Genomic DNA, 14,234 nt, shown 5'->3' on the forward strand with positions numbered 1-14,234 from the left:
ATGCCTTCTTGACTACCTTCTCCACCTGCATTGCCACTTTCAGTGACCTGTGTACCTGTACACCCAGATCCCTTTGCCTATCAATACTCTTAAGGGTTCTGCCATTTACTGTATATTTCCTATTTGTATTAGACCTTCCAAAATGCATTACCTCACATTTGTCCGGATTAAACTCCGTCTGCCATCTCTCCGCCCAAGTCTACAACTGATCTATATCCTGCTGTATCTTCTGATGGTCCTCACTGCTATCCGTAAATCCACCAACCTTTGTGTCGTCCGCAAACTTACTAATCAATCCAGTTACATTTTCCTCCAAATCATTGATATATATTACAAACAGCAAAGGTCCCAGCACTGATCCCTGAGGAACACCACTTGTCACAGCCCTCCATTCAGAAATGCATCCTTCCACTGCCACCCTCTGTCTTCTTTGACCGAGCCAATTTTGTATCCACCTTGCCAGCTCATCTCTGATCCTATGCGACTTCACCTTCTGCACCGGTCTGCCATGAGGGACCTTGTCAAAGGCCTTACTGAAGTCCATGTAGACAACATTCACTGCCCTAACCTCATCAATCATCTTCGTCACTTCCTCGAAAAACTCGATCTAGTTCGTGAGACACGACCTCCCCTTCAAAAAAACCATGTTGCCTCTCACTAACACGTCCACTTATTTCCAAGTGGGAATAAATCCTGTCTCGAAGAATCCTCTCCAATAATTTCCCTACCACTGATGTAATGCTCACCGGCCTGTAATTACCTGCATTATTCTTGCTACCCTTCTTAAACAAAGGAACAACTGGCTATTCTCCAATCCTCTGGGACCTCCCCTGTAGTCATGATGTGGAGATGCCGGCGTTGGACTGGGGTGAACACAGTAAGAAGTCTCACAACACCAGGTTAAAGTCCAATAGGTTTATTTGGTAGCAAATACCATAAGCTTTCGGAGCACTGCTCCTTCGTTAGATGGAGTGGAAATCTGCTCTCAAACAGTGCAAACAGACAAAATCAAGTTGCAGAATACTGATTAGAATGCGAATCCTACAACCAGCCAGGTCTTAAATGTACAGACAATGTGGGTGGAGGGAACATTAAACACAGGTTAAAGAGATGTGTATTGTCTCCAGACAGAACAGCTAGTGAAATTCTGCAAGTCCAGGAGGCAAGCTGTGGGGGTTACTGATAATGTGACATAAATCCAACATCCCGGTTTAGGCCGTCCTCATGTGTGCGGAACTTGGCTATCAGTTTCTGCTCAGCGACTCTGCGCTGTCGTGTGTCGTGAAGGCCGCCTTGGAGAACGCTTACCTGAAGATCCAAGGCTGAATGCCCGTGACTGCTGAAGTGCTCCCCAACAGGAAGAGAACAGTCTTGCCTGGTGATTGACAATGAACCTGATTTTAATAAATTTTAATATCATTAGTGATCCCTCTCATCATAAAATCCCCCGAGGCATATTTTCAAACCTCGCCAATGTGATGGAACGTCGGCAATGCTTAGACGTGAACTCAGACATGAGCTTGTCATGGGGATCTTCCTGGGGGTGTAAAGGTGCATAGAGCCCCAGGGTAGAGGGACATTGCCAGGCAGTGCCCAGGCACTTCCCTCTGGCAATGCCAGGATGGCAGCATGTGCCAGAGGGAAGTGCTTGGGCTGGACCCTAGTGGGAGCCTCATGGTGTGGGGGAAATTATTTATTTGTGGTGCTGAGTGAGAGTGGATGTGGGAGCTAGGGATGCTGGCAATGGCTGTTTGTGAGGGGACGGTGGGCGGGGGGCGGGGGGGAGGGGAGGTGGGGGCGTCTGATGCTGGCGATGGGGCAAGTGGGAGGTCCTGGTAATGACTGTTTGGGAGGGCGGGGTGGGGGGGGGGGAATGGTAGGAAGGGGTCCAATACTGGTGATGTTCGGGGGGAGGGTGTGTCGGCACTGGCATGACTGTTTGGGTGGGGATGGGGAGAAATGCTGGTTCTGATTGTGTTGCCGGGGGGTGGGAGGGGAGATTCTGGCTCCGATTGCAGGTGGGGCAGGAGGGGAGCCCCTGAGACCTCCGTGATGCGGAGGAGGTTATTTTTTGCTTTGATCTATAAAAACGGCCTTTATACATGATGCCATGATCTCAGTATCTTGGGCTTTGCTGGCATGTTTAGGCTCCACTCCTCAACATGATGGCGTGATACATGCCCACCTTTTTTTTACAAAGTGCTAGGTGATCTGGAGAGACACTTTGGTTTTCAGTCAGACCCTGACACATTTGGTGGGATTTTATGGCCTCGATCGTCCCGAAACCATAAAATCCTGCCCAAGGTCAACGGACCTTTCTATTGTCTGTCCCTTGCCCGCTGTGATTCCCGTGGTGATAAAACTCCGGCCTTTGCCATTTTTGGTACGATTCTGCCCTGAATGTTTCAAATTGTGCAGAAGGCAAGGAATCTTACCCAAGCTAGAGCACATTGTAAATTCACTGACATGTTGAGTGTCATTTTCTATTTATGGTAACAGGCATCACATTTTGTATTATTTCAGGCTGGGCCTCTGTAGATTTACTGTTGTATTTGTCAAACAAATCTAATTTACAGACTAATTCAAATGCTTCAGCATCCGCAAACCAACTACAATAGAAGTCAATTAGATAGCACATGATTAGATCACATCCCAGAACTTGTCTCAAACTTGCCCTGAATATGTAGATGAGGTGAGAGGGCCAATTTCTATGATCTGGGGCCTCTAGTTTTGCTACCTCCACGAGGCTGGTTTGATCAGACAGAACCATCTCACGTTGTTTTCAGGTCTTTTGGCTCCGTCGTATTTCTCTCACTCTACAACAAGAGATGGCAAAAGGATATCTCGATGGCAGCACTGTCATAGGTGGGCTGTGAATGTAGAAACAAATGCAAAGGGATAGAAAGGGAAAAAGGATAAAAAAGATTGGGAAAAGGTAAAAACAAGAGTAAAACAAGAGATAGGAGGGATAGGGAAAAAGCACAGGCATAGGAAACAAAGTAGAATTTTGCGCCTATGTTTTTCCTTAACTCTTTACTTTGTTCAGCTTTGTCTCAAATACTGCTATCTGTGATATCTTACAATTCTGATGAAGTGGCCACACCCAAAACAAGAGCCAATTCTCTCCACAAAAGCAGCCTGGCGTGCAAAATGCTTTTGTTTTAGATTCCCAGCATCTGTGGTAGTTTATTTCTTGTTGATGAGGTGATCAGTTCTTTTCAATCAAACTTACCATTTTCAGCAGGGTTTACACTGAAAAAGATTCGGGCAAATATCCATCATTCTCAGTGTGGGATTACAGGTCTAATTATAAACTGGATAATATGAATGTCAGCCACTAATGTTTGAACAAGGTAATGATTCCCAGGAGTAAAAATAACTAGGACCTCACACCAGTGCTGCCATTGTCGTTTCCAAGCTGCCTCAGTCCCCTGCCTCAGACCCCTTCACTGTGGGGATCAAATCCTGGCTCACATCTTCTAGCTAATTCCTGACAGGAAATTTGTTGCAGCTATTAACAGATGTGATCAGATTGTTCTGATATTAACTTAAGAAAATCAGTGACTCAGAGCAATATAGGACTTCAAACTTGTTTAAAAGCACTACCAGTGTCCTATTTGCTCATGTGACAAACGTAGCTTGTACTTTGATCATACTGTGCAATGCACAATGCAGTTACTCTGCACTCTCCCATTATAGAACCTCCCCTGAGGCCTAAAGTCCAGTATTCTGTTGTCTGCACAAGAATCCATTCGCAGTGAATCATGGGGAACTACAAATGCCTCCAGCATCATAATGTGTATGCTATCATATCAATCAGACAGATAAGGTTAGGCAACATCTGTGGAGAGAGAAACAGAGTTAATGGATGGAATTTAATGTCCTCCCAAAGGCATGTTCCAAAAGGGGAAGACTGTAATTGGGCAGAGGGTGTGAGGTGTAAATCCCATTGCCTTCCAATCTTCCTCCGGTCAGGCTCCAGAGCTGAAGGGCGGAGGGCCAATTAAGGGCTATTTAAATGCCTCATCCTGTTTCTATTGGTACTCATCCAATGGCAGGCAGGGAAGTCACTATCCTGGAAGATCGTCCAGCAAACCCTTTCTGGTTTGCTTGCAGCTTAGTGATTCGCAGACACTATGTACCCAAACAAGAGACCCAACGTTGGGAGAGTGAGGGAAGGCTATTCCTCGCTATCGAACCCTCTCTTCCCCTCCCTGCTACCTCACTCTGCTCCATTTATGTTCCTTCAGGCATCCGCTAGCGATTCCATCTGCAGACCTGAATGAAATATTGGCAGTGGTCTGATGCTGCCCAAGTAAGTGCCTAAATGCTTGGAAATAGTGTCAAATCTCCCAGAGAAAAACAATGGTTTTTATAGCTGGTTTGCGGGAACCCCGTCGCCAGCAGTAAATTCCGCCCCCACAGTTCAGTTCAATGACCTTTCATTAACTCTGCATCGTTCTCCGACCACTGGACCTGCTGAGTATTTCCAGCATTTTTGTTTTTATTTCAGATTTCCAGCATCTGCAGTGTTTTGCATTAACACAGATGGCATTGTCATGATTGTTTAAGAAAACAATATGGGTGCAGGCAAAGGTCAGATACAATATGTAATGTGGCTACCCTCTCCTCTGTGCCCTGATCTATTTGATCTCTGAAGGCAGGTAACTGGCAACTGGTAAAACTCCAAGAAATTCAAACAGCTCAAAATTTCTGTCTGATTCCAAAGTAGTCAAGTGGGACTTGATTACTTTGGAATCAGACAGAAATTTTGGCACAGTGGTTGGCACTACTGGCACAGTGGTTAGCACTACTGCCTCACAGTGCCAGGGACCCAGGTTTGATTCCTGGCTTGGGTCACTGTGTGTGTGGAGTTTGCACATTCTCCCCGTATCTGCCTGGGTTTCCTCCAGATGCTCCAGTTTCCTCCCACAGTCTGAAAGATGTGCTGGTTAGGTGCATTGACCTGAACAGACGTCGGAATGTGGCAACTAGGGGAATTTCACAGTAGCTTCATTGCAGTGTTAGTGTAAGCCTATTTGTGTCTAATAAATAAATTTTACTTTTTACCTTTAATTGAAGACACAAGACATCAGTTTACATTACTAAATTTTCACTGCTTGCATTCTATAGTGAGACTCCTTTAGTTTCAAACAAATATTCCATCACTTAATCTCTAATTATACTTTACAATAACTATTTTGTAATAACATTCTATCACCGTAAGCCTCCGACCCCGTCCGTGGCTGGGACTCTCCAGTGCCACTGCAGTGAATGGAGTTTCAGCTGAGTGCCAAATTCTCCATTCTCACTGTCAGCAGGGTGGGAAAGGACTAGATCGGAGAATCCCACCCTACATTTCTTAAACTGGGTGCTCACCCAACCTCTTTCTAATTATTATTTCCTCATTTTTCAATAAAATGTTTCTCTTCGCCGCCTCGTCTCCTGAAGGTTTTGATTCTTTGTTGCATTACAGTTCTATGGCCATTAAAGAGCGTCTGGCCATATTCCTGACGTGAACATGGACAGTGGTGGCCAGCTATTGAACTTCTGAGGCTAGATTGATGCTGTCCTCAGCTGATGTCTGCACACGTGCTCTTTGAGAATCATTAGTTCATGGTCAGGAAATGGAACCCTGGCCAATTTGAGGAGTGCAGGTCAGCACTGACCAAACACTAACAGAATTACTTCCCTTATCTGCATGCCTCAAATAGTCACTGACTTAAACAGCTGAGTCATCATCAGCACCTCACGAGCTCCTTTTTAAACCAGTTAGTCGACATATATGAATTGTTTTTGCTGGCACTTTAATGCAAGTATTTACTTTTCCATCAGAAACAAAATCTGCTCATTTCTAGTATAGTGTACTTGTATTTTCTAGATCTGTCAGCAGAGTTTCAACAAAATAATCTGCTTACATCCATATTGTTTGTCCCATTCAGAATTTTAAGGAACTATGTCATGACCCCTCTGGAAGAAAATCCAGTCTGTCAGTGTCTCCTCAAGGTTTCAATTTGCAAAATTTGTCTTGTCCTCCTGAACATTCCCATTTTATCAAGCCATTTTGAAAGTGGATTGACAATATGCCCTTTCTGATGAGCCGACACAGCATTAAAATAATCTGTTTTGACATATTTTCAGATGCTCTTTAAATGCATCCTACTAGCTGGTTAATACTGCCGGCAAAAATCTCATGACATGCAAGATCGAAGAGGAGATCAGTGGAGCCATGCTGTAGTTGCCAGTAATTTACCAGCATAGTCTAGATGCCAGTCATGTATATTTCCCATCTTTAACATAGCAGGTATGCCAACAATCAAAGCTTTCCAGATAGTATCTATTTGTCTGTACTTATTGACAAAAACAAGCGCAAGGTTTAAACTTCTCGCCCTGACCTAAGGGCAACATTGTGAGCAGGTTGACTAAAATCTTCTGCGCCCATAGATCCACGTGATCAATTGGCTCCCACAATAGAAATGAAAAGATAAGATTTGTGGCTCTAAGCCTCATTCTCTTTGCCATCAGTGGAACACCTTGTTCTGACTAGTGGGCATGGCAGCAATGTTTCACAGAGGAGCATGGGCATTCTTTGACCACATGTAGCCTTTTATTGCTCTCCTTCAGGGAACGAATCAGAAAGAATTAACACCTGGTAAGGTGCAGCAAATATTTTCCTTTTCTCAATAACAACAGTTTCCTTATAGCGCCCTTAAATGTTCTCAAACACTTCACAGGAGCATATTTAGGCAAAAGCTTATACTGAGCCATAAAAAAAACATTTGGGGAGGGATCCTCTGATCCCATTGGCCCTCACCATCGCTGCCACTGAGAACGGAGAATTTGGCGCTCAGCCAAAACTCCATTCACTGCTGCGGGATCAGAGAATCCCAGCCACGGACGAGGTCGGAGAATACCGGCCATGGTGGGAAATTTGTCAAAGAATTAGATTTAAAGGAATGTCTTAAAGAACATTAGTTAAGTGGTCAGGAGGAGTGGTTTAGGGAAGAAATTCTAAAGCTCAGGGCCTAAATAGCTGAAGGCACAGTCACGAATGGTGGAGTGAAGGGGTGAACAGCACGCTGGAGTTCAAGTGATTCAAAGCTCTTGGTGGGCTGCAGTGCAGAGGAAGGTTACAGAGATAGGGTGAGGTTAGGCCATGGAGGGGTTTAAACTCAAGGAGGAAACTTTTAAAATCAATGGGCAGAATTGCTGATCACTCGCCATCCTGAGAGTCAGTGCGTAATGCGCTCCCACCGACTCTCAGAAGCCCACTGCCGTATCACGCTCAATTGATCTCTGACTGGCAGTGGGTGGGACTTCCATCCACCCTTGGAAGAAAGTACTGTCTTGGAGAGCTATCAGCCAATCTGATTGGCTGAAAACTCTCCAACCTGTCCAGGCACAGTGCTGGGGTGGCGATGGAGAATTGTTTCTTTTTCCATTTACCACCCTGCTCTGACCTGCATCTGCCAGCCCAAATATTGGGACGGAGCAAGAAACAGGGTAACACACGTGACCTGCCAGAGACCCTGTCCACCCCAACACCCCAACAAGAAATTACATCTGAGTCAGAGCAGGCAGGATCCAGGGGGGAATCTTGTCCATGCAATTCTACATCATACGCCCGCCCCCACCCCCCCCCTCCCCCCCAAACCTCCCCTGCCTCACAACCCACCTGGGGGAGCATAAAGATTTGCCGCAATGTGTTGATGGACTGGAGCCCAATGTAGCCCGGGGACATAGAGGTGATCGATGATAGTCCAGTGATTCAACAGCTATTTAGATTATACTTTTTGCCATTCTCCTTTTTGTAGGAATTTCTCGCAGTTTTTCTTTCTCAGTCAGCTCTGCTTTGACAAATGCTGAGAGATCTGAAGAATTCTCTTCCATGTAAACCTCTACGACATAATAACCGAGGATTCCCCTGCACCATGGCCAACTAGGCCCTTGATTGAAAAACAGAAAATGTTGGAAAATTTCAGCAGGTCTGATAGCGTCTGTGGAGGGGAAATAGAGCTAATGTTTTGAGTCTGGATGACCCTTCATCAGATTCCAGCATCCACAGTAATTTGCTTTTATCTTAGACCTTTGACTTATTCTGTCCAATCTCCCAAGCTTCTTCCATCATTCTTCGAATCTCTCCAAATTGTCCTGACCTTCCATCCCACTAGCTTCACCATTTGACAGATCATTATCCACCATTTCCATGAACTCCAAAATGATCTTATCATCAAAGCGAACTCCTTCTGCAAGTGTAGGAAATGAAATTCTAGTTTCTCTCACTCCACTGTCCAGATGCACCTACACTCCTTCTGGGTGCAGCTTGTGAATCATGTTCACTGTTAACAGTGTAACCTCCTCTACACTGAAGAAAGCAAATGCAATTTATGTGACCAACACCACAATTCTATCTCCAAGTTGACCCCCCAAGCACCTTATCCTTTAAACTTAAAACTTTATATCAATATCAATTCCCTGTACCACTCTATCCTCTTTGTCTTTGGCTTGTTAAAGCTAAAGGAACACACTTTATCCTTTTACCAGGCACTTGTAAACCTGCGGCTTAATGTTCACCTTAATAAACTCAGACCTTAATTATGGCTCTCACTTTCTCGTTGGCAGTAAGTGCTGGCAAAGTAGGATGAGTTTGTTGGCCTTTTCAGAACTAGTGGGGTGCGGACTCTTGGGGTGAGACCTGGCTTACGCACTTCTCTTCTACAAGCTCCTTCTCTGTAGAACCTGCCAGATTTTGCCAGATTTTCATGCTTCCATTCCTACCCACTTCATTCTTCTTTCTTTTCAAGAATTCACTTGTTCTCTGTCTTGTAAATTAACTAAGTTCTTTGATTTCTCTCATTATGCCTCCTGTTGGACTCAATGTGCATCATACTGATAAAACTTTGCCATTTTACCATCTCTTATTTTCCACTTTTTACATTACAGGTCATTCTATTTCTTTTCCGGTGAATGTTTTGTTTCCCCCTCCCCTCCGTTTCACATTTCTGCTCCTTTTACACTGTTCATCTCTAATATCTTTCAGTTTTGACAAAGGGTCCACATCCAAAATGTTAATCTGTTTGCTCTTTCCACAAATGCTGCCTGACCTATTGCGTCTTTTCAGGTTTTCTGGTTATGTTTCAGATTTCCAGAGTTGTCAGCTTTTTCCCTTTTTGGTTTTCCTGTTCCTGATTGCTACCCAATACTCCGTATGGTGAGTAACTGTGCAGAACTGCATGAGGATGTATCTCCCTTTCTCTTTACTGAAATGTAGTTCCATTCTTATCTGTCTAATTGTAGCCAGAGATTCACTTGCAATGGTTCATCTTCCTGCTCCTACAGTATTACCTCTGATGTCCCTCAATATCTTTGGCCTCCTCTTTCTCCTTTACGTGGTGCCCTTTGGCAATATCGGCCAAAGACACAATGGGTTTCCAATGTACGCTGGTAACACTCAGCTCTACCTCACCATCTCCCCCCTCAACCCCTCCACTGTTTCTAAACTATCAAACTGCTTTTCCAATATCTGGCACTGGATGACCAGAAGTTTCCTGCAATTAAATATTGTGAAGATTGAAACCATTGTTTTCAGTCCCTGCTCCGAACATTGTTCCCAAGCCTTGGGAAGGATGTCAAGGACTTGGAGAGGTTGCAGAAGAGATTTACTAGAATAGTACTAGGGAAGACAAGTAGAGTTCTTCAGACATATAGAACAGTTGGAGTGCCTATTCGTCACCAGAAGAATTGATGCAAGAAGAGCAAGAAGAAAGCAGCTAGACAAGATTAAAAACAGTCTAAACTAGAACTCCAATAGGATCATCCACTGTTATTATGATTGGAAAGTTTGGTCACCTACACTACTTAGCATGGCAATTAGGTAACCATGATGAATGGGGATGACGAATTGCAGTTATTTGGAGAGAGTGGAGGAGATGGGGTTGTTCTCATTAGTCAAAGGTGGTTGAAGAGAGATTTGACAGAGGTTTTCAAAATCCTGAAGGGTTTTAATAGGACAGTTTTTGCAAATATACAGTACAGGCACAATGGGCCAACTGGCCAGCTTCTGTCTGGTAACATTCTGCAACGCTAGCATAATCTTTTCTTTCCATGAGTGCTGATTGTTCTATTGAATGTTTCTAACTTATTCTGTTTTTGTTTCAAGCAAATTATCACTTGCAAGTCCAAAATGTTCCAAGTACATTTCCAAGTGGATTTCTTTTGGATGCTCTGGTTTTCTCCCACAGTCCAAAGATGTGCAGGTTAGATGGACTGACCATGCTAAATTGCCCCTTCACATCCAAAAATGTGTAGGTTGGATGGATTAGCCATGGTAAATGTGCAAGGTTATGGGGATTGGGGGGGGGGGGGGGGGATGGATGGATGAGCTGGGTGGGATGCTCTTTTGGAGAGTCAGTGCAGACTCGATGGGCCGGATGGCCTCTTTCTGCACTGCAGGGATTCCATGATTCTATGATACAAGAAGGAATTTTCTGGCCGTTCACACTGTCGGAATCTTTCAGTCTCACCAACAGCACATCCTTGCCACAGGTTTCCCAGCGGTGAGGGGCGCATTCAACAGGAAACCCTGTTGACAACGTTGGGACCAGAAGATCATGCTGCTGGCCAATGGCATGGTCTCCGCCACCGTGAAACACTCTGCAGGTTGCACTGGAAATCCTGCCACTAACACCCAGAAAATAAAGATGGTTGAGTACAGTTTGGTAACATCTCCAAAAAATGGAGAAATGATCAGTAATAATTATTTTGATAAGTAGACTGAGTCTATTATTCACATGTAAATATCTAAAATCAAGTTTGTCATTATTCATTCATTCACAGGATGGTCACATAGAAAGCAGGAATAATGTCTTCAGGTACTGGTGCTAATATACACAGTAAGAAGTCTCACAACACCAGGTTAAAGTCCAACAGGTTTATTTGGTAGCACAAGACACAAGCTTTCGGAGCACTGCCCCTTCATCAGGTGAGTGGGAGTAGAACTCCCATTCATCTGATGAAGGGGCAGTGCTCTAAAAGCTTGTGGCTTGTGTTACCAAATAAACCTGTTGGACTTTAACCTGGGTGTTGTGAGACTTCTTACTGTGTTTACCCCAGTCCAACGCCGGCATCTTCACATCATCATTATTATACACAGCAGGCTGACCAGTCTGACTACAAAATGTCTCTCTGTTAATTTTTAAAAAAAATCATACGAGAATTTGTGAAATGCAGTCTTAACACTGGCACTGTAAGATAAACATGCCAAATTAAATAACAATAATGTTGGCCTCTCCTAATCTGATTCTGGGGCCTGTTATGCATCTCATTTACATGTGTAAGGGGCCTATTGTCTGTTTTAGACTGCTGTCAGGAATGGCTGGAAAATTGTCCAATCACAATTTCAGTTTGGAACTCTCACGGGTGTCCTTGTGATGAAGGTTTTTGGTCCCCAAAACTGGGCCACCTTCAACCTGTTGCATGCCTATGGAATGATCCAATTTCTAACTGGATGGGAATTGACAGGGGCACCAAAGGCGACTGACATTTCTGGAATTGTACTGCATCAAGGAATTAAGGGGGCAATTATCCCATCCCACTGCGCTAATCTTTTAGCACAGCGGACCGCAAAAATCGCGTGTCAGCCAGTTCACGGGATTCCCATGAATGTTCGCACCGCGCTTGCGTCTTCCAGGCCCGGATTTCCGGCGGCGTCTGCGCGGTGCTGGAAATCGGCTGGGAAGCGGGGCTAGCATTTAAATAGTATTTTACATACTTTTAAATGCTATTAGTGGGCCCAGGACTGAATTCTCCGGGCCTGCTTGCATCTCCCACCCCACCAGAGTGTTTCACTCCAGCGGGCATTACAATAGCTCCCTACTTTTGGGGAACTAGCAGGATGACCCCACTGGAGTGAAGGGGGGCAAACGGGCCAACTAAGGGGGTCAGGCGGTGAGGGGGTGGTGCCCCCTGGGCATGGGCACCCTGGCAGTGCCAGCCTGTGCCCCTGGCACTGCCCAAGGGGCAAAGTGTCCATGCCCAGGGGGCACCTTGGCACTGCCCACCAGGCATGGGGCAGTGCTAAGGGGGTGGGGCCTATTGGGGGCAGGGCCTAGGGGAGGGGCCTGCGGCATGATTGGTGGGGGGTCCCGCTGCAACTCTGCATTGGGATCTGGTTGGGAGGCCAGCGATCGGTGAGGGCTGGGGGAGGAGGGTGGTCAGCCGGGGATGTCTATCGGGGGGGGGGGTGTCTGCCTGTGGGGGTGTGGGGGGATCATCACTGTTGTGGGGGGTTCAAGGCTGGCCCGCGAATGGACAGGGGGCCACGATCGGGCTGTGGGAGTTCGGGGGCAGCACTGTGGGGGTCCCGGGCTGGCCAGTGATTGAGCTGGCCAGTAAATGAGAGACTGAACCTTCGGGGCCACTGTGCATGCGCAGAGGCCTGCTGGGTTTCAGCCTCTCCAGCGTGAATAGGCCCCACCTCCTGAAATCTAATGATATTCATGCTGGTGGCCTCTGCAGTGTACAGAGTGTGGGAGATTGCAGTGTGAACTCTCACTGAAAAAAACAGCATGAATTACTCCAGTTTTCCCATGAATTCGACACTTAGAATTTTTCGGGAGAATCGCCCGCTAAGTCTCCTACGAGAAGGAGAAAATTACTGAAAGACAATTTGTAAGGAGAAAAATAAAACCACCAGTTTTGAAGTTCTTTTCCTCCAGAGTTAAAACTCAGTTGTCTCTGCATTGAGTGTATTTAACCCTGGCAATAGCTCCAACACGACAGCACGGCTTCTTCAAAAAAGGTTGATGTATGTGGCTTCACAGGTCAAACTGGCAGCAAAATTTAATCTTCACCCACGCAGCTTTCTGGCTATTCAATATTTCAATACACAAAAGGCACCTACAGGTAAATTCAAGTGGCTATGTGCATGTCATTTTGACTCTTTGGGAGTGACATTCATCCTATTGATAATTTTGACAGGATTATCAATGTGAGTACACAGCAGAATCTTATTCTATATTCACATGACTTTTTTTGGTAAAGCAACTGACATCAGAAATATCATCTTGCCTCATTTTTCCTGACTTGCACATTACTTCAACATTCACCTTCATTTCACAACACGCATACACAGCTTAGAAACTGGCTAAGCTACTCTGTGAATTTGCAATTTTATTATTTTAATCCTGCAGCACATGTAACAAAAATTGTATTACCTCTGGAACAATGAGAAAATGACCTTCAAATCATCAAGCTCGTTCCCTCCACACATTGTATTAGACATTAGAGTCACCAGTTAAGCAACAACGGCTCACCGTTAAATCCAGCAGTTGGTTAGTCAAGCAATTGCTGCAAGTGCAAAATTTCAGCCCAGTCTTCCTGCCTGTTCCTTTCCTTAGATCTTCCTCCTGCCTTACTCTGCTAGCCCTTACTGCCAGTCTCGTGCTTGCTCTGTTTCCCTGTCTATCACCCCACATTTACGATTTGCCTCTGCACAAACATGTCTGATGATCAGTTCTTGCTGTCCAACCGATTGAGGAAACAATTCCACAACATCAACCACAAGGTTCCAGTCAGAATTGGGCTGCCGACATTTGCAGGGAGATTTTTGCAGCCTGTTTCATTTTGAAACAACAAGTTTTCACACAGAGTGTTAATGTAAGGTCATGGTTTGTGACTAAGTATCTTCCACATTGATTAGGGAAGCACCATACAGTTCAGTGAAGGAACAATTGTTAAAGTGGGCAGAGTTTTCCACTCCCGCCAGTGTTGGGAATCATGGTGGGCAGTGGCATTACATTTGACCTGAAGGAAAAAGTCAGTTTCCTGCCAGCAAGACGTTAGTTTGGAATTTTCTTCTTCTGATTTTGATGGCAGGTTGAAGGGGGCTTGAATTTCCCCCGATCTATGGAGGGGAACCACACTTGCATCAATTTGCATCTTGTGAATGCGCTGGAATTACATGCCTTCTCCAAACGATGTGCCCCGCCAGCGGACTATTAGAATGGTCTGCTTCCCAACTACATATAAGTGACGTGTGTCTGGCGAGCTTCAGTTCATCTCGAGGTACAAGGTCTACCTTTAAGTGCTGTAGGACTTCGGGTACTTGTATCACAAGTTGCATCAAAGCCGAACAGGGGAGCCAGGCTTATGGGGGAAGTGGGGGAGAATGTCAGAGAAGTGGGTTGGGTGATCAAGGAAGGGGGTGTGTTCAAAGATGAGGAGGATATCTAAGA

The 14,234-nt window shown here is 45.3% G+C and overlaps 2 protein-coding genes across 7 annotated transcripts in view; one reads left to right on the plus strand and one right to left on the minus strand.

The window, feature by feature from the left end:
• The window catches only part of n4bp2 (NEDD4 binding protein 2), a 384,372-nt gene extending 376,310 nt beyond the window's left edge, over positions 1-8,062 (plus strand). Inside the window, exon 17 of the transcript XR_013498346.1 lies at positions 8,050-8,062. The gene's annotated coding sequence lies outside the window, so the exon portion shown is untranslated. The remainder of the gene's footprint in view (positions 1-8,049) is intronic.
• Positions 1-14,234, minus strand: part of rbm47 (RNA binding motif protein 47) — a 207,739-nt gene that overhangs the window by 78,000 nt on the left and 115,505 nt on the right. The gene's annotated exons all lie outside the window — the stretch shown is intronic.

This window comes from Mustelus asterias, chromosome 1, assembly GCF_964213995.1.
Source record: "Mustelus asterias chromosome 1, sMusAst1.hap1.1, whole genome shotgun sequence".
NCBI lineage: Eukaryota > Metazoa > Chordata > Chondrichthyes > Carcharhiniformes > Triakidae > Mustelus > Mustelus asterias.